Below are 19,674 nucleotides of genomic sequence, written 5' to 3'. Positions count from 1 at the left end.
AAAAAAAAAAAAAAGGACAAATACTGTAGGATTCCACTTATATGAGATATCAAGAGTAGTTGAATTCATAGAAAAAGAAAGTAGGATGGTGGATGCCAGGGGCTAGGGGGAGAAGAAAATGGATAGTGTTTAGTGGGGAAAAAGTTTCAGTTTTATGAGATAAAAAAAGCTCTGGAACAGCAATGCTAATATTCTTAACACTAGTGAACCATGCACTTAAAAATGTTTCAGATTTAAGTCCTAGGTACTGTGTCACAATTAAAAAATTAAACACACACACACACACACACACACAGAGTTGGGGGTGCCTGGGTGGCTCAGTTGGTTAAGCGTCCGACTCTTGATTTCAGCTCAGGTCATGATCTCAGGGTTGTGAGATTTAGCCTTGCGTTGCTCTGTGCTAAGTGTGGAACTTGCTTGGGATTCCCTCTTTTCCTCTCCCTCTGCCCCCCCTCACCTCCTCTCTCTTAAAAAAACAAAATAGGGGCGCCTGGATGGCTCAGATGGTTAAGCGTCTGCCTTCGGCTCAGGTCATGATCCCAGGGTCCTGGGATCAAGCCCCACATCGGGCTCCTGGCTCAGCGGGGAGCCTGCTTCTCCCTCTCCCTCTGCCTCTCTCCCTGCTCATGCTCTCTCTCTGTGTATCTCTGTGTCTCAAATGAATAAATAAAATCTTTAAAAAAATAAAACAAAATAAAACAAAAACACACACAGTCAACGTGCTTATGATTACAGGAAAGGCTCAGCACATTGCTTTGTTCTTTTCAGCACATGGATTTTGGTGCAGTACCAAAAAGTCCATTACGGCTGATCTCCACTGGCTACTTTTCTAGGTGAGTGAACAGCAGGTGAATTGGCCTCTTTTTTGTGTTGTTAAACTGGGAAAGCCTTATCTGCTGTGGGTGCCAGAGGCACCGGGAAAGATTAAATAAGATAGGTGGCTCATCCAGGTTGTAAAATGGCAAGACCATTCCAAATATCCAGAGAAAACCCAAGACCACCTTGTCCAGAGTGATTCAAACAAGGCCCAGGACCCTCGAGGGAAGGAGCAAGGCTGACTCAGGCCTGAGGGAGCTTGGAAAGGAGACAATACTTTCAATCACTTAAGTAAATCCTGGGCCTGCTCTGTGATAGGCGGGGACCCTCTTTCCCTTCACTGAGGAGGATACAGGAAGGGAACAGACCTCACTGAAGAGAAGCAGGAAGTCCGGTCTCCGGGAGGAATGGCCAACCTGCAGGACAGTGTGCTGACCGCAGGAGGGGAGGGCTCCCTGCTCATCACAGGTGCACGGGGAGGGCGCTCTGAAGAGCATGACAGACAGCTGGCTTGGCATCAGCAAGGTGGATTAGGAGCATAACCCCTCCAACTGTGGCCTCTCCAAGAGCTGCCTTCGAAGCTCCTGGGAACTCGCTGGAAAGGCCGAGTGCAAGGCTCCTTCCCAGATCTTTCAGATTTGAATCTGCATTTTAATAAGATCTTCAGGAGAGTCCTGTGCACAAGAGAGTCTGGGAAGCACAGGGTAGAGGTCCTCCCAGCCCACTCTTAGGCCCATTGTACCGTATCTCCTGTGTGACTACAAGAAATAAAATGTACTCCAGGAGCGTTAGGTCCAAGCTTGATTCGAACTTAAGAACAATACCCTCGTGTTGTTCTGAATCACACTCGTTTCAGATTAATTTTCTGCCACTGGCTCTGGTTGTCCCTTTTTTTCTCTTCGTCCGATTGCCATCTAATAAGACGTAACGGGAGATAAATCAGCCTCCTAGTTTGGGGCATTAAGAGATCGTAGTGATGTGTTCTGGCAGCCTACTGGAGTTTATTTTCTTCTATTTCATGACAACTGAGGCATTAAATAGTTTTAAATCATCGCCTTGTCCCTTGCCTGCTCTGTGACCACTCCTGCAGCTTCAGAAATCCAATATGAGAAATCATTCTTTATAGCAGCGTCCATAGCTGCAAGCAAAGCAATTTAGAGAACACTTTTATGAGAACAGTTTCTACATACTCTGCTTCTGTTACAAATTACTCCCTCGCTTTGACAACACTTACAAAATATGCAGTTTAAGTAATACAAATGGGTTATCAAATTTCCATGACGTAAACAGTCGGAAAAGTTGTTCCCTATCAACAACCCCAGCATCAGGCGGCGATGAGGCTCAACTATTTCCTTGCCATCCGGTTGTTCCAGCGAATTTAGCACTCAGCTCCTGGAGGACAGCATTATACCCATTTCCTTCATTTCCCAGGGTGACTGCTTAATGCTGGATGGGCTGCTTCATCTCTTCTGGATATTAGCCAGGTGGGGTGGGGGCGTGTGGGATGCAACATGCAACGGGCTCCCATTCATAAGCACATCCCAAGTCCTAGTCCTCAATTTTAATTATCACCAGGAATTTAATAAGAAATACAAAACACGGAATTCCTCTGACCTAGGACATAGGAAATGAAAGGGATTTTTCTACATTGTGAGCGATCTCGTTGATTAAAAAGTGCTAACACAGAGAATTAAGAAAGTTCTCCATGAGGTTCGTACCAACAAGCCTTGGAAATGCTCAGAGAACCAGAGAAACATGGTTGCAGCTGCATCATTACTAAGATGACGCAGCTAAGCCCAAACTGAGATCAAAGAGAGAGTGGGCTCAGCATCCCCGCTCACCTCCACCGAGACTGAAGGAGCAGGAGACAGGATCCCACAGCACAGAGGCGATGGCTAGCTGCCTGGCAAAACAAGCTTGTCCCACTCAGGGACACAAATACTTGTGAGGATTAACAAAAGTAAACGTAAGCTCACAGCGCTGCCAGGCTGGGACAGAAAGTCAAGTGGGGTTTTAATTTCCACAAACCACAAAACCAGTAGGACGGGATCAAGAAACACAGTCTGAGACTCATCCCGTGGCGCAGCTCGAAACATAGCCACTTCATCCACCACGTCGATATGACAACTCCAGCCACTTCCCCACGGATTTCTTCCTGGTTCAAAAGGCAGCCTTAAATGGAACCAGCCCAGCAGGTGGGTGTCCTATCACCATACAGCGGTCATTACCCGGACAACCAGAGGGCTACCTGACCGACCCCCAGCCCCTCACCACAGAGCCTCACCTGGGCTGTGACAACTCCGGAGAGACAGGTGGCAGAAAAGGTAAGAGATCTCCTGCAAGGAGCAGCTCCCAAGCAAAGACAAAGAGACAGAGAGGTCTGGACAGCAGGATGCCCCAGGGACAGTGGCATTTTTATCGTCATGTGCTCAGATACTCAGAGGGTGGGGAGACCACGCATACATGTGGACGCCTGTAACACCCGCGATGGGGCCGGGAACTCTACTGTGGAAGCGATCCAAGCAGTACCAGGCTCAGAGCACGGCCTTACCCAGGAGAAGACATGACCCCCACCCCCACCCCCCGAGGGCAGGACTCTCCCACCAGGGGCCTCAGGGTTGTCTGGCTTCTGCTTCTGTCCCAGGCCAGGGCCGGGGAAGGGCCACCCCATGCCCACCACCCCCCGAGGATCTGGGAAGGGCGCAGCAGCCTGCAGATAGCAGAGCACATTTGTCCCCCAACTGGGCTCTCGTAGCCAAGACACGGTGCACTGAACACCGTAATATCTTCTGGGGATCTGGTGTCCAGTTTTAGAGACCCAGTGAAGATCTAAATCATCTCGGAGAGAGGAGGGTGGGAGGGGAGAGGGGCCAGTCCCACAGAGAAAAGTGCAGACCCTGAAAACGTACGATGGTGAACTGTGCCAAGGGCCTCGCTGCCCTAATGTGTGCGTCTGAGGAAGGCGTTTCATCTACCTTTCATCGAACGATGGAACGGTCAACACAGAGACTGAAATGTTCAAACAAAGCAAGGCAGGGCCAGAGGCGCCCTCTATCTAATGAGCACGCTCACCTTCCTCACCCACTTTCTTTTTTTTTTTTTTTAAAGATTTTATTTATTTATTTGACAGAGACAGAGATAGCGAGAGCAGGAACACAAGCAGTGGGAGGGGGAGAGGGAGAAACAGGCTTCCCCCCGAGGAGGGAGCCCGATGTGAGACTCGATCCCAGGACCCTGGGATCATGACCTGAGCCGAAGGCAGACGCTTAACGACTGAGCCACCCAGGCGCCCCCCTCACCCACTTTCAAAGCAATATATTGAACTTACCAAATTGACATTACAAAAACCAAATGAAAACATTTTCTTATAAATAGATCCTACTTTTAATACTAAAGCAGTTCCAAATTATTGTCAGCATTATTACGTCTTTTCAATTATGGCTAATTTAACTCTTATACTCTGCATATAATACATGTAAATATTTTTCTTAATTCTTATCCAGAGAGAGATTACGGCAAAATTCCTTTTAAGAAATCAAGACATTCAGATTTTCAAACTTCAATTTTAATGCTCCCCATTGCTTTACTTTTGGTTTAATTTTATGATAGCTAAAAACCTAGCACATAGAGATAAATTTAAAAGCCCCCCGAACAGTTATCCATGCTTCCCATAATATAGTCACTATAAACAAAACACATTTCCCTGATAAATTCCTAAGACCATAAAATGTCAGAGTCAGAGAAAGTAGGCCCTATACTGAATTTGGGAAAAATCTCTACACGAAAGAAAAAAGTTCTCATTATCATCAACACAAACATGTTTTCAAATGCCCTGAAGAGCCCCTATGATACCAAACATTTTGATTCTACAGGCAGTTATAAACCAGGGTTCTTTTTATTATTATTATTTATTGTGAAAGTACAGTCGACAACACTATGTTAAATTAGTCTCAGGTGTACAACATAGTGATTCGACCCTTCTATACATTACTCAGAGCACCCCCACCCCCACGGTGAGTGTAGTCACCATCTGTCCCCAGACGACGTTATTACAGTATCACTGACTATATTCCCTCTGCTGTGCTTTTCCTCTCTGTGACTAATTTACTTTATAAATGGAAGTCTGTACCTCTTACTGCCCTTCATCGGTTTCAACCATACCCCACCCTCCTCCCCTCTGGCGACCACCTGTTTGTCCTCTGTATTTAAGAGCCCATTTGTTTGGGCGCCTGGGTGGCTCAGTTGGTTGGGCGACTGCCTTCGGCTCAGGTCATGATCCTGGAGTCCCGGGATCGAGTCCCGCATCGGGCTCCCTGCTTGGCGGGGAGTCTGCTTCTCCCTCTGACCCTCCCCCCTCTCATGTGCTTGCTCTCTCTCATTCTCTCTCTCTCAAATAAATAAATAAAATCTTAAAAAAAAAAAAAGAGCCCATTTGTTTGTTTGTTGTGTGTTTGTTCACTTGTTTATGAACCAGGTTTTAGATGAACACCTCTAGATCCTTCGCTGCTCCTGAATGTGTGGACCAGGGATACAGCAACAGAACCAAACATCAAGAGTCTACTGTGATGAGTAAGTGAACATGGAGACGTGTCCCTAAGAAGTTCCCGTGTTTCTCACAAGTACTTTTGAGGTTTCCAAGTTCATATACCAACTCAAAATCAAATATATGTCTAAAATACACTTGAAAGAAACACAAAAAACATTCAACCACCCATTACCTTGATTTGAATACATAGATGACACAGACCAGGGTTTAGGCCATCTGGTCAACCAGGTCCTGTAAAGGTCAGGAGCCTGGTCTACAACATACATGAACAGATGAAATGAATGCAGGTCTGGAAAAACCACCTCTGAGATCGACTAGAAGAGACAAATCAGGAAATTTCTACCTTAGTAGAGAGATGCCAGAGCAAACCCACCTCTCAATTCCGGTCTTAAATGCACTCCCTCTGGAATCTTTTCCAATGGCAAACAGACTGTCTGTCTAATGTAAGATTTTGTTCCGGAGGATCAGTTGTTGATGCTTACACATGTTCACCGCTACTCCCTGTCTGTCCCCAGGAACATCTTGTCTTGTCTCCCTGAGGGCACATCTCATTCTCTGCACCGTGTTACCAGACTGCCATCCTGCCTCCTAAACTGTATGTCCCAAGGGCAGGACCCAGTCATATAGATTATGGGTGTTATTCTCAAAACCTTGCACAAGGCACCACAGGTGTTGGGCACTCAAATACTGTAGAAATCCTCTAAAATTATTTTTGGGGAAACAAATTCCCAAGCTCACAGACACTTTGCGGAGCCTCAGTACAATATGCTGGCCAGTCTCCATGGCACGCTAACCATTGAAGCCAGAGGCTCCTTTCTAGACATCTGGGCTCTTCTGCCTGCATGCATCCACCAGAGCTCACCGTCCCAAGGTCAGATGGGCAATTAAATACAATATGAAAGGATGCATTAGGAGTGCCCAAAAGGAAGAACCATTTTTGGAAAACTAAATTGAATCTTTTAGAAAGATTATAAATATAAACAGCTTTACAAATACCGCAAAATTAGGCAGGGTGGAGACAAGTGGAAAAACTAGAAAATGTGAAAATCTCCTAACTCCACGTGAAAGGAATCGTACGTGAAAGTTAATCAGTGGAACCACATTAAAAACAGGCATTGGCCCTACATGAAAAGATCAGCAAAAAGAAAAAAAAAGGAAAAGTGAAAAAAGTTTAAGGTGTACGATAATCATAAAAAACCTTCCACCTTTTTCTTTTCTTTTTTATTTTAAGATGTATTTATTTATTTAGCTGAGAGAGAGAGAGAATATGCGGGGAGAGGCAGAGGGAGAGGGAGAAGCAGGGTCCCTGCTGAGCAGGGAGCCCAATGCAGGGCTCCATCCCAGGACCCTGAGATCATGGCCTGAGCTAAAGTCAGATGCTTAACTGACTGAACCACCCAGATGCCCCCCAAATCCTTCCACTTTTTCAATTAATCACCTAACTTCTGGTTTAACTACACTGTGGAAGACTTCCTCCTAGTCTGGAAGGCTTTAAAATTTAACTGAATGTCATAAGTGGGCATAAGAGACTTTAGGGAAAGGCATGACAGTTTTCTCTTTGGTATAAATGCAAAAATACGCTAGAATGTTGCTCATCACTAAAGAGGAAATTTATTTTCTGAAGGCCCACTGAGATGGTCTCAAGTCACCGGGCTATGAGAAACAAGTTGCTGGGGTAGAACCTCATAGAATAGCATGGTTGGGACTCATTTATGAATGATGAAGAAATGTTCCCTCTGCCTAGTTTCCTGTCTCAGCTCCTGACTGTCCAGGACCCCTTGGGCCCATTTGGGCCTCTGCATCCGGAGAAGCAAGGAGACGCGTATGCTCCTCACTGCTTTGCAAATGATGTTCCTTTACCCTACGCCCTTCTCATTCTCAAATACTCCCAACCCTAGCAAACTGTTAAAAATCTTGTGAGGACAATCCCTAAAATAGCTTCTTTGTTGAACTCCAATAGCGTCAGGCTGGAGAGTGAACGCTTCCAGCAGAGGAATGCATGCTACACTTTTCAATGCCCTGTGATTGTATGACACTCACTTTCTCATCCTCCACTAAAAACTGTTTAAACCCCAATGCCTAGCCTAGAAAACGTCAGTTACTATTGAGTAACAAGACTTTAAATCAAGTGCCAACAGAGAGACTCTCTCATTGACCAAACTTAAGGCAGGCTCTCCTGGTCCCCCTTCTCAACGAGGCCTTGACTTTCACCTGCAACCTTGCTGGGCCTTCACAGGCTAGTTTCATCAAGAATCCTGCAGAGTCAGTGTAGAGAGAATCTCCCACACTCAAGATCTGATCCTCCTCCCCAAGGAGGATGTATGAGCCCCTGGCTTACCTTCAGCAGGAACGCGTTAAGCTGGTGTCCAAGAATGCCCAACTCTTAGTAATTATCCATCCACTGACCCCCACACCTGCTCCTTGACCACACCTCTCCAGTTGTTCTTGTATTCGGAGTTGAGCCTGATCTCCCTCCTGACGCCTATCACAATAGTCCCGAATAAAGTCAGTCATCCCCACCCTCTTAACAAGTGTCAGGATAATGTTGTTGTTGTTGTTTTTTAAACAACGTAGAGTGGTTTTGATTTTAATCCCAAACTTAAACACAGGACTTAATCATGCTACATTTTGGTTAAAAAAAAAAAAAAAATTACGCTGGAGTTTCAAGGAGCTAGAAATTTAAAGAACAATGCAGCTTTTCTAGTGACCTCGAACCTGCCTCTTCACTGCACACAAAGCTGGCACCTCATGTACAGTGTGATATTAAACCTCCCATCCTCAAATTAACTTAAACTATGGGGAGCAGGCAAGCTTTTATGCAGAGGCAGGCAGAGCCAACAGAGAATTGCAGAGCAGCCCCAGAGTTCCCCAGACAGGAGCTCTGGCCCTCCGGGAACCGAATCTTGGTGCCTGCCCTTCAGCTCAGCGCCCATCGGTCTCTTCAGTGATGCCTGAGCAGCTTCCTCACCCACTTGCGGTGCCTCCTCCCTCGCAGGTGGGTGCAGAGGGGGCAGGCACCCTGGGGCCTCAGGGGCATGGCGGGCTCAGGTGGGCCAAGCAGAGAGGTCAAGGCTCATCTGACATCCTCCAGGGCAGACTGAGAGGAGGAAACACAGACGGTGGGCGACAGCTGGGCCTGAAGGGGGCCCGATCGGCATTCGAGGCTCCGCTGTATGCCAAACGGGGCGTGGAATCTGAAGCCTTTCACTGAAAATCCCTGCCATGCTAACAACCCACAGGGCCACCAGAAGGAAAGAGGCCCAGGAGACCATCACAAAACTGAAACACAGAGTCAGGTGGCAGTGGGCTCCAGGTGTTCTTTCATGTCCAAGGATCCTCAAGTCCTCAGTATAAACCCCTGCTCGCAACACATTCAGGTCTTTTTTTTTATTTTTATTTTTTACCAATACTGAAACCTGGATGTGCATATTCATGGGTGACCTCAAAGCCTTGAGAAATGATCATCCCGCCCTGATGAAAATTATTATTCCATACCATGAAAGTGAGGCTGTTTTGCAAACGGCCATCTTCCTCCTAGCCCTACAAAAAAAAAAAAGTTGTTCGTACTCATTAAAGTTAGTTTTGCAAACTGATATTTGTTAAATCAACCAAACATTTGGGTCATTTTGCTAGAATCAATACATGTGTCGAGAAGCTCAAACAAAGAAAGCAAAATTTACTTATCAAAGCTTTTGTTGAATCATGCCACTGTGTGAAACCACCTAGGAGAAACGCAATCATTAACCCTCTGATCTAGAACGAAACCTGCACTCTGGCCCTGCATACAGCGGTGCAGAAACCAAGGCCCAGGCCATGCTCACAAGTGGACTTCAGCCTCTCACAGTAAATGGAAAAAGCATCAAGCCCCACCCCCCCCTTTCTCGATCTTGGCTTCTTTTTACAGAGATTCCATGGCACAGATGCGAGTTGTTGTGGCTAAGACAGAAACATCAGCTCCTCTTCCCAGGGGAGGTATGATTCTGACATCTCTCCAACAGTTCAAGGATCTGAATGAGATGAGGGAGCTGAGGGAAAACTGGTGTCTGTTGGGGAGACTGCAATGAGTGGGTGCCTCCAACCTGGCTTCGTTGGGGGGGGCGGGGGGGGGCGAAAGCGGCTGTCAGGGCCTTCGGCATGACCAAGAGGAAGAAATGGAACAAGTTTAAGCACAAACACAAAGGAAAGGAAGTTAGGTGGTACCCAGGGAGGACAGGCAGGCCAGCCTGGAGAAGGAAGGAAGGAGGAAGCCTGGAGCAGCCATCCCCATGACCAGCGTGCAGCCCGAAGGCCCCCCAAAGTGAACAATCACAAGAGAACTCAAAGTAGATAGATAAGGAATCGCAGGGCCTGTAAAGGAAAAGGGAAAACACACCAGAATATAATTCCTGGCACCAGCCGTGACGGGTAAAATTCACAACACTAAGGCAGGAGGCAACCCTTCTCTGTTTTGTGGCCGATCGACCCTCCTAGCGGGTAGTCCCTGATGCTCTACACATCTCCCTAGGTCCTGGCTGCCTTGTCTGGGGTCCTCCAATCTAGAACATACCGACCTTTACTACTTCGGCTCAGTGGCTCATTTCCTGTTTGATTTTCTCCAGGTAGTTCAGAAACGAGTCAGAATTACCAGGAAAGCACAGGCCGATGGGGACAGGCACGGGACCGAGATGCAGAGGAGCACCTGTGAGACAGGCCTTCTGGTTTCATCTCTCAACGTCTCCTCACACTGTGACCTCTAGCTTGCCATTCCCAAAGCTCAGGTGGAGCAGGTGCTCCCGGGCTGCTAAGGCCACCAGCGGCTGCCACCAGGGGAGGGTGCCCGCTCCCCTCTACAGGCTGGGCTGGCCTGTGGGGTGTTCCGGGGAGGAGAGCAGAGCTTGCTGAGCCCCTGGAGGCCGCCGGCCACCCTTCCCTTCCATGGTTCTCACGGTCTTCGTGCCTGGCTCACCTCCTCTCAGCACATGACTGACATGGGGGAAAGCGTCAGCTCCCGAAGGCCAGGATGCTCTGAGAAAGGATACAGAGTCTGGGATACCACACACCACAAAGACCCTTTTCTTTTTTCAAACCCTATCTCCAGACAGGCAGGAGAAAACAGCCAGGAGGTCAGGTTTGAGGTGAGGATGGGCTGTAAGACCTTAGTTGAACCGACTAAGTCCTCCCTTCCAGAGTGGCCACAAAGGATTGGTTAGGCCATACCAGGACTCATCCAGACGTGCTGACAGATGATGTTCTCGTGTCCCAGGACTGCAGTAGCAAATGACGACAAATGGGTGACGAGAGACAACAGGAATTTTGTCCTTCACACGGGCAAAAATCAAGGTGCCGGTGGGGCCATGCTCTCTATGTAGCCTGTGTGGGAGACTCTGTTCCTTGCCTTTCCCTTAGTTTCTCTCTGGTATAGTTGACATCCCTTGTGGATACGTCACTTGGACCTCTGTCCTCATCGTCACAATGTGTGACAATGTGTGTCTGTGTCTGGCCCGGTGTTCTCTTCTTATAAGGACACCAGTCATTGGATTTGGGTCCACCCTACTTCAGTATGACCTCATCTTAACATGATTATGTCTGCAAAGACCCTATTTCCAAATAATGTCATATCCATGGGTACCAGGGGTTAGGAACTCCACCTGTCTTTTGAGGGACATAATTCAGCACAAAACAGTTACCCTGGCCGGCTGTCTCACACCTCCCCTGAACACCTCCAGATCATCCGAGTTCGGTAGATTTTCCCTTGTCTCTCACAAGCGGGGCCTTCATGTCCCTTCCACAATCAAAATGTAGGAAAGTTCTGACAAATGTGACCAGTGGATTTTCAAAAGTGATGCTCTAACTGTAGCCTTGGGCCTCGTGATATAAACCCAGATAAGTTTGCTAGGTGTTTCTCTTGAAATCAACCAATAGCAGTTTTGATGCGTCTTCGTAAGGTGTAACAAGAACCAGCTCTGAGCAGATCGTCCGCCTCCACACTCTGTGGAAGCAGACAGCAATCTCAGCTGTGAGACAATTTATGGCCCAGTTGGGAAAGAGAGAATGCTGAAGGGAAATGCTTTCTGGTTGACAATGGTCAAAGCAATTGCTTGGTTCACTCAAGGAGAACTGAAGGATACTCTAGTAAATTTAAAAAGAAAGGAAAACTCTCTATTAACTCAACCACGAGAGGTAATTTAATGAAAAGATTTCATTTCAGTTAATGAATGATTTATTGAAAATGCAAACAAATTCACCTTCTGCTACAATTATCACTAGAATTTCAAAACAGGGGTATCTAATTAGTCACAGATTTAAATTAACCCTAAACAAAGGGATTCATCTGTGAAACATTTGATTGGCTTACCTGTGATTTTTAACACTAATTACCATATAGACATTATTTGTATGGGTATTAAGTTTTAGGGTCACAGAACATGGTGTCACAAAGTACGCATGAGCAAATACTAAAATTATGGTGCTCATAACTGGGAACCAATCCGATCTTAATAATAGTTTTTAAATTCACATTGATTCACACTTAATGGATTATTTTCCCTACAGATGGGTTATTACACGTGGTAGGAATAATACTGTTTTTCCAACAGTAGGTTTGGTGGGGTTAATTAAGTCGTGTTTGTTTCTCCTCAAGATAATATCAACAAAACTTTGAAAGGAGCACTGTCCAGACCAGGCAGTAGAGAAGAAGGTACCCGATAGGTTATGGGTGGTGAGCTCATGCCCTGACTCCAACATGATGCCCACGGCTGTCAACACTTTCCTATAAAAACACTCCCCTCATTTCCTCCCTCACTGAGCTGTCATTGCAAGGGCCTCCCAAGCCAATGCCATGAGAGTTTGCTTTATGTTTTCAATAGTCCAAGATTCTCAAACGTAACTGCAGAGTTACTAAAATTTGTACCTGTAAAATTGGGGAGGGACACAGAGTCAGAGACACTCTGAATTTCTGAGGAATATCACTCTGTTGCCTGATGACAAAACCTTGATCAGAACAATCCCACTGAATGCTTCCTTCTTTGGGGTAAGTTGCACACTGCCAGGATGGTCCTCCTTCCGTGCTCAATGCCCATCTGTCCTTGCCGTCCCCTTCTGTGAAGATGGCCCCCATGACAGTGCCCTACGTCTCCTATCCCTCTGCTCACTGCCAGCACGATTGTTCTCGTGACCCATCGCCTCTCTACCACCCACCGGGACTAGGTCCTCCGGACGCCTCTTGCTTCTGAGCCTCAGACCTGCGCTTCCGAGTTCTCCTGGCCAGCCCATCCTCCCAGAGGCTTCTCAAACGAAGCAAACCCCACATCAAATCTGCGATGGCCTTCTTCCCTTCGAACCAACTTAGCTCTGGTCGTAGCATCCAGCCTTGTCCTCTGTCAGCACCTTCCTTGCCTTCCAAAGCCGGGCAGCTGCCGAAACAACAGACTCCCTCCCTCGCGTGCGCTCCCCAGCCGCTGATGGCCTGCATGCTGTGATTGGCTGCCGCGTCCTGTCCACTGGCCTCCGTGTCCCACAGTCATCCTCACCTGATGCTACAGCAAGTGCACCCGACTCCCTGCCCCAGGACTTCTCCCGGTGAAAGACATGGACGTCTCTACCTCGAGCCACTGATGGGCCACAGCTCATTCTCATATCACAAGGTGGACAAGGCCCTCCAGGACACTTCCCCAGGCTGCCCTCTCCCTCGCCGTGCCCCCGAGAGCCAGGAGTTGAGGGCCAGCTCCTCTCCTCACATCAATCTCATCCCTGAGCGGCGTGCCTCCTCCTTTCCTTGTATGCACGCCACAGAAAGGCCACGTCTGCTGGCCTCACTCCTCATGCCCACAGCACCTTGTCCAGAATTGGCTGTGCACAGGCCTGCACCTTCCAAGGGACCTGGGGTTTGCAGGTGTTCGGTACTGAAGGGGATGAGTAGAGACTACTCGAGACAGCAACCACTTTGCAGATACGCTGAATGAGAGCGGGGTGGGGTGTGCACAGGACGAGGACAACCTCAGCTCCTGCGAACAGGGCCTCAGTGGCAAGGACAGAGAACAGCAGGTTTCTGACTTGCCTGCTGTAACAGCCTGGTAAAGAGACAAAAGCAAACTCAACTGCTAGATAATGCGTTTTGCAAATCAGAGCACAGTTAGCCTGGGTCAGTTCGCAGGGCACCGATGTGCCAAGAACAGGCCTGTGCACTCGGGTGCTGGGAGGAGTGTGGGGACCTTCCAGGAGCTGGCAGGTACGGCCGCCCTGCTCAGGGAAGGTTCGTGCTGCAGGCACCACATGTCCCTCTTCTTCCACCTTCCCTTGTAAGTAACTCATGTTTCAGTGGTTTGCAAAGGTCTATGTGAAAAATAATTGGCTAGTCTGTTTCTATAATGGAAACTGGTGCTCCATGGCATATAATCAGTCACGTATAGCGAGGTAATCCACTTTTTTGAAGTAGAGTCAGAATTTTTGAGTGAGCAGGGCCCTCAGAAATCATACAGCAAGTAAAACATCTGCTCATTTCAGAGATGAGGAAAAATCCTAGAGAGGTTAAGAAACTTGCCCCAAACCACAGGGCATGCTGTAAGGAAGACAGAACCTGTCCACACCCAAAGAGGACCCTTGTATTTAACTTAACTTAAAAGACCAATTATCAATATCCAATGGAGAAGGTTTAAGTATTGTTCACAAACCTGATTTAGGCTTGTCATATTGCCAAGACCTTAGTTACACCTATAAATGTTTTTTTTTTTTTTTAAGATTTTATTTATTTATTTGAGAGAGAGAGAGAATGAGAGAGAGCACATGAGAGGGGGGAGGGTCAGAGGGAGAAGCAGACTCCCTGCCGAGCAGGGAGCCCGATGCGGGACTCGATCCAGGGACTCCAGGATCATGACCTGAGCTGAAGGCAGTTGCTTAACCAACTGAGCCACCCAGGCGCCCACACCTATAAATGTTTTTAAGAAGAAAAAGAATATATTATAACCAACTGATTTCATAATCTGAAACTCTGAGCCTCCGTTAGCATACAACTATAAATAGGTTGTGTTTGTTAAAGGGGCTCCTTTCCCCAGCCCAAAATTCCCCCCATCACACTTCTATCATCCTATTCAAGAATAGGACAATTCACATAAGATACAACCCTTAGGAGGTGAAAGACCTGTACTCTTAAAACTACAGAACATTGAGGAAGGAAATTGAAGATGACACAAACAAGTAGAAAGATACTCCATGCTCATGGATTGCAAGAAGTATTGTTCAAATATCCAAACCACGTAAGACAAACAACAGATTTAATGCAGTCCCTATCAAAATACCAACATTTTTCAGAGAACTAGAACAAACCACCCTAAAATTTGCATGGAACCAAAGATCCCCAAATACCAAAACAGTCCTGAAAAAGACAAACAAACCTGGAGGCCTCACAATTCCAAATTTCAAGTTATATTACAAAGTTACAGTAATCAAATCAGTATGGTACTGGCACAAAAACAGACACATAGATCAATGGAACAGAACAGAAAGCCCAGAAATAACCCATGTTTATGTGGTCAATTCATCTTTGACAAAGGAGGCAAAAATATGCAATGGGAAAAAGTCTCTGGAACAAACGGTGTGGGAAAAACTGGACAGCTACCTGCAAAAGAATGAAACTGGACCACTGGCTTACACCACACACAAAGATATATTCAAAATGGATTAAGGACCTATATGTGAGATTTAGAACTATAAAAATCCTAGAAGAGAACACAGGCAGTAATTTCTCCGACATTGGCCATAGCCACGTTTTTTTCTAAATATATCTCCTGAGGCAGGGGAAACAAAAGCAAAAATATGGAGACTTCATCAAAATAAAAAGCTTCTGCACAGCAAAGGAAACAATCAACAAAACTAAAAGACAACCTACGGAATGGGAGAAGATATTTACAAATGACATCTCATAAAGGGTTAGAATCCAAAATATGTAAAGAACTTACACAACACCCAAAAAACAAATAATCCAATTAAAAAATGGGCAGAAGACATGAACAGACATTTCTCCAAAGAAGACATACAGATGGTTGGGACGCCTGGGTGGCTCAGTTGGTTAAGCGTCTGCCTTCAGCTCAGGTCATGATCCCAGGGTCCTGGGATCGAGTCCCGCATCGGGCTCCCTGCTCCACGGGGAGCCTGCTTCTCCCTCTGCCTCTGCCTCTCTCTCTCTATCTCTCATGAATAAATAAATAAAATCTTTAAAAAAAAAGAAGACATACAGATGGCCACCAGACACATGAAAAGATGCTCAACATCACTCATCCTCTGGGAAATGCAAATCAAAACTATAATGAGATATCACTTCACCCCTGTCAAAATGGCTAAAATCAGGAGAGAGGAAACAACAGGCGTTGGCGACGATGTAGAGAAAAAGGAACCCTCATGCACTGTTGGTGGGAATGCAAACTGGTGAAGCCACTGTAGCCTCCCTGAGAACTGAAGTGGCTCAGCACTTGCATGCTTGAGGTAGACCAGGTGACCAGGAAGGTTCTAAGGGCAAGTCGGAGGTAAGAAGTCTGGCAGGGGAGGGGCTCTGGGGGAGGAGGACTCCTAGATGTTCTCACTGGGTTTTTTAGTAAATGAAGAACCCTCCTGTTTCTGCTGGTTTCCTTTTCTTTGTGTAGTCATTCCACAACTATATCCTGGGTGCCACCTCCAATGCTAGGTCTTATGCAGTATCTAAGGGCAATCTGGTCACAGAATCTGTTGCCAGGTTCAGAGGCGCTGAGCACCTGGCTCATCTGGCAGGCGAGTACGCTTCCCCTCTCTCACCCTCTGGCCCTGCACTCAACCCTCCCAGAGCTGTCAGCAGGTTGAAGAGGATGACCTGCCCGTAATGGGGGTCGGGAGGGAGAAGTGTGCCTTGGTGAAGGACCTATATCCACCTCAGCAGCAAAGCACTGCTCCCCTCACTGAGACTGGCCCGTGCACCCGACCCAGGCTGGGCGCACCGAAGGAGGATGCCAGTGACACATGAAACTCGGTCCTGGCCCTTCAGTGTCCAGACCTGGGCGCCAAGCCATAGGTCAGGGAAAGCCACAGCAACCTCAGACCACCAGTGTCCTCTCTTCAGAGAGAGGCATTTTTTCTTTCTCACCTGTATTAATGTCTCCTTGCAAAGGCCGCTCCCACCGAGTCTGCGCTTCCCTGAAGTCTCCTGCCCTGGGCAGCCGTCCACCCTCCTCCCAGTGCTGTAGGGAAGCCCTCCCGGCATCCCACAGGAGGCACTCTTCCACTAGACCCCTTCTCATGGTCCTGCTGAGCTCCTGGTCAGCAGGTTCGGCGGGGCACTGCCGGGGACCTTGTTTGGTTTTTCCCCAGTCTTTCAGAGTACAAATTGAAACCTGTCAAACTGGGACTTCCCATCTGGGTTTTTGATATCCCCAATGACTACAAGGCAGCAAAGGAGCGGCCAGAGACAGGCCATGAGATTCGTCTGCCAATATCAACTCTCAGCTGGTCAGATGTCACTCCACGTCATCAGCAGGTTTTCCTCGGCAAGTGCAAAACATAACACCCATTGCTGTGGATGAGCGACATGAATAACCTCATTCCCTCTTAAGTCAACGTGGTCAACAGTGTACCTGACGAGCAGGAAGCGGAGACATGCGCACTTTTAATCAAGCGACAGGGATGCAAGAGCGTACAAAGCTGTATGCGACAAAGCACCCGAAAACAAGTGAGTCAGGCAGTAATGACACACCCAGGATCTGTCCATTACCAATTTTCTTTTCTTCCCAACATTATCCCACTGTTACCCTGAAGCCCTGTGACACACGCTGGTGGCCCCTCTCTCTTGTGAAGACACACAAGAGACCCACAGCACGGCTTCACGCTCCCAGGTCCTATGAAGCAACACGGGAGAGCTCTGCAGCAGAGGCGGCCAGTGACTCACCTGTAGCAGTGAGGGTCCCCCCCGGAAAAGCCCCCCGGGTCCCTGAGGTCCCGGAGCCTGGAGCACTCGCAGCTGCCTTCCTAGAGGCTGGAGTTAGGGGTTCACAGAGCCCACAGTGTCTGGAAATATCCCATCTTGGGTGACACAGGTTCCCCAGCAAACATTTTACAGAGGATTTAAAAGGAAAAAGAGAGAGAGAGAGAGAGCCCGACCTGGAGTGGTCACATTGGAAATGCACATAATGAAAACTGTCCAAATTCAGAGTGGTCAATTAGAAATGCTGTCAGAGGCCAACCGTGACAGCTCAGACAAATCGATGAAATGTATCTGGAGGCACTTGGGACACGCAGACTTTCCAAGGATCCGCTGGAGCTCACGCCTTGTGAGGCTGCAGATCCTTGCTCCAGAGCGGTACTGGGCGCCGAGCCTGACGGTGCAGGTCAGTGAGCACACCTTGGGGACGGAGGGAGCCCACGGAGTCCAGCTGCACCTGCCTCCTCACACACACAGTAGTGCTGCTAACGACCCCTTATTTAACCATTTATGGCCAGCACCTCACTCCACTTGGCTCATGAGCGGAAATGCCGTCTGTCCCTGAGTTCTATCTAGTTAGGCTTATAACAAACAGTCGAGCAGGGAGGTTGAGGTTCTGCGTCCTGAACAAGGAGAAGACAAATACCAGGCAACTGTAGGTTGGCTGCTGAGCCCTGTCTGACCTAGAGCAAGCCCCCACCCCCCTCACGTTCTCACAGGGGACTGACCCAACTGGGGGGGGGGAGGTGTCCTTCTCACTTACAATAATCCCCCATCTCCAGCACTTGGTTGATACCTGGACTGATATGAGGCATCTGAATCCCCTGGGGATTCCATCCAGGATTTCTAGAACTGAAACAAGGGTCAGGTATGATCTCTGAGCACAGGAGCTATGGGGGCTGGACTGAGCATGGTGAGTGGCCATATTCTCTGCCTGCCACGAGGATGAAGGGACAAGGCAAGAGGGAATGCAGCACTCAGGGGCAAAGAGGAAAGACAACATTCAAGCCACTAGTTCTGATCATCCCCAGATGCCCATCTAAATACTGCCTTACACATGCCTCAACAATCCTTTCAGTAAACCTATGTTGTACCTAAGCTACTCTGAGCCTGTGTCCTGATCCTTGTAACCAAGAGCCTTGAGTAACAACAGATTCAAAGGAGAAGACACCCGTTGGCTTCCCAATCTCTTCCCTAAACCAGGAGCAGTCAGATTCTAGATATGTGTCCATGGTTGAAGCAGAAGGAGAGGCAAAGTCTCAGTTATGACATCCATCCCCAAGGCCCAGCAACCTTGGAACACTGACTCCCAGGTTCTTATAAAACTAAACATGTGATTACCATATGACTCAGCTACTCTTTAGGCATAAACCCCTCTACACAAATGACCATAGCAGCTTTATTCATTACAGCCCCTAGGCTGGTCATGACCCAGATGTCCTGTAATGGTTAAAAGTGTGCTACATCCATACTATGCAAGAGTACTTAGCAATCAAAGGAAAATCTAACAATACATACAACAACTCAAGTGGATCTCAAGGGAATTAGGCTGAGTGAAAAACTCTCCACTCTCAAAGGTTATGCACCATATGATCCCCATCTACACAACACGCCTCAAGTGAAAAAGAAGTAGAGACAAGGAAGAGACTGGATTTGGCAGGAGTTAGGGAGGGCGAGGAGAAGGGGAGTGATTGTGGCTATCCCAGGGGGACAGGAAGGATCCTGGGGTGGAAGTATTCACATCTTGATCGTGGTGTTGGTCACATGAATCTATATGTGGGACAAACTGCACAGAACTAAATACACACACCATACACACAAACGAATGAGCTCATGTAAAACTAGTAAAATCTAAATAAAGTCCATGAATTGCATCAATGTCGAGTTTCTTGGTTGTGATACAACATCATTCTGTAAGATGTTACCAATGGGAGAAATTGGGTGAAGGGTACGTGGATCTCTTCACAGTATTTTTTAATGCTGCAGGGAAATCTGTAATTATCTGAAAGTAACAAGCTAAAGAAATGCAATAAAAAAATCTGTTTTCTACTACAAAGTACTCTTACCTTCATTGTGAATATCACAGAAAAGAGGTTTGATCACACTATCTAAATAAACATACTATAAAAACACATGAAATGAGGAAAAAAAGTAAATCCTATCTGAAGCAACATCATCCAGATCCAATTAACTCTAATATTTTTCACATGTGATCTCTGGCATTAATTTAAAAACTCCAGGCATACAAGAAATCAAGATACAACCACAGACCAAGACCCCTTTCCCCACAAAAAAAAAAAAAAAAAAGACAATAGAAACAGACCTGCCAATAGTGTTTCAGTGATTAAAAACATGGATAAATAATTTTATTTTGGGTTAGCAAAAATAACCAAAT

At 47.2% G+C, this 19,674-nt stretch overlaps 1 protein-coding gene across 6 annotated transcripts in view; it reads right to left on the bottom strand.

Annotated features, from left to right (window-relative positions):
• Positions 1 to 19,674, bottom strand: part of DOCK1 (dedicator of cytokinesis 1) — a 489,580-nt gene that overhangs the window by 126,664 nt on the left and 343,242 nt on the right. The window lies entirely within an intron of this gene.

This window comes from Mirounga angustirostris, unplaced genomic scaffold (genome assembly GCF_029215605.1).
Source record: "Mirounga angustirostris isolate CCGP_5_RB_7025 unplaced genomic scaffold, mMirAng1.0.hap1 SCAF_6, whole genome shotgun sequence".
Lineage (NCBI taxonomy): Eukaryota > Metazoa > Chordata > Mammalia > Carnivora > Phocidae > Mirounga > Mirounga angustirostris.
Note: the sequence above shows the minus strand (reverse complement) of the source record. Positions and strands in the feature narration are given on the sequence as shown.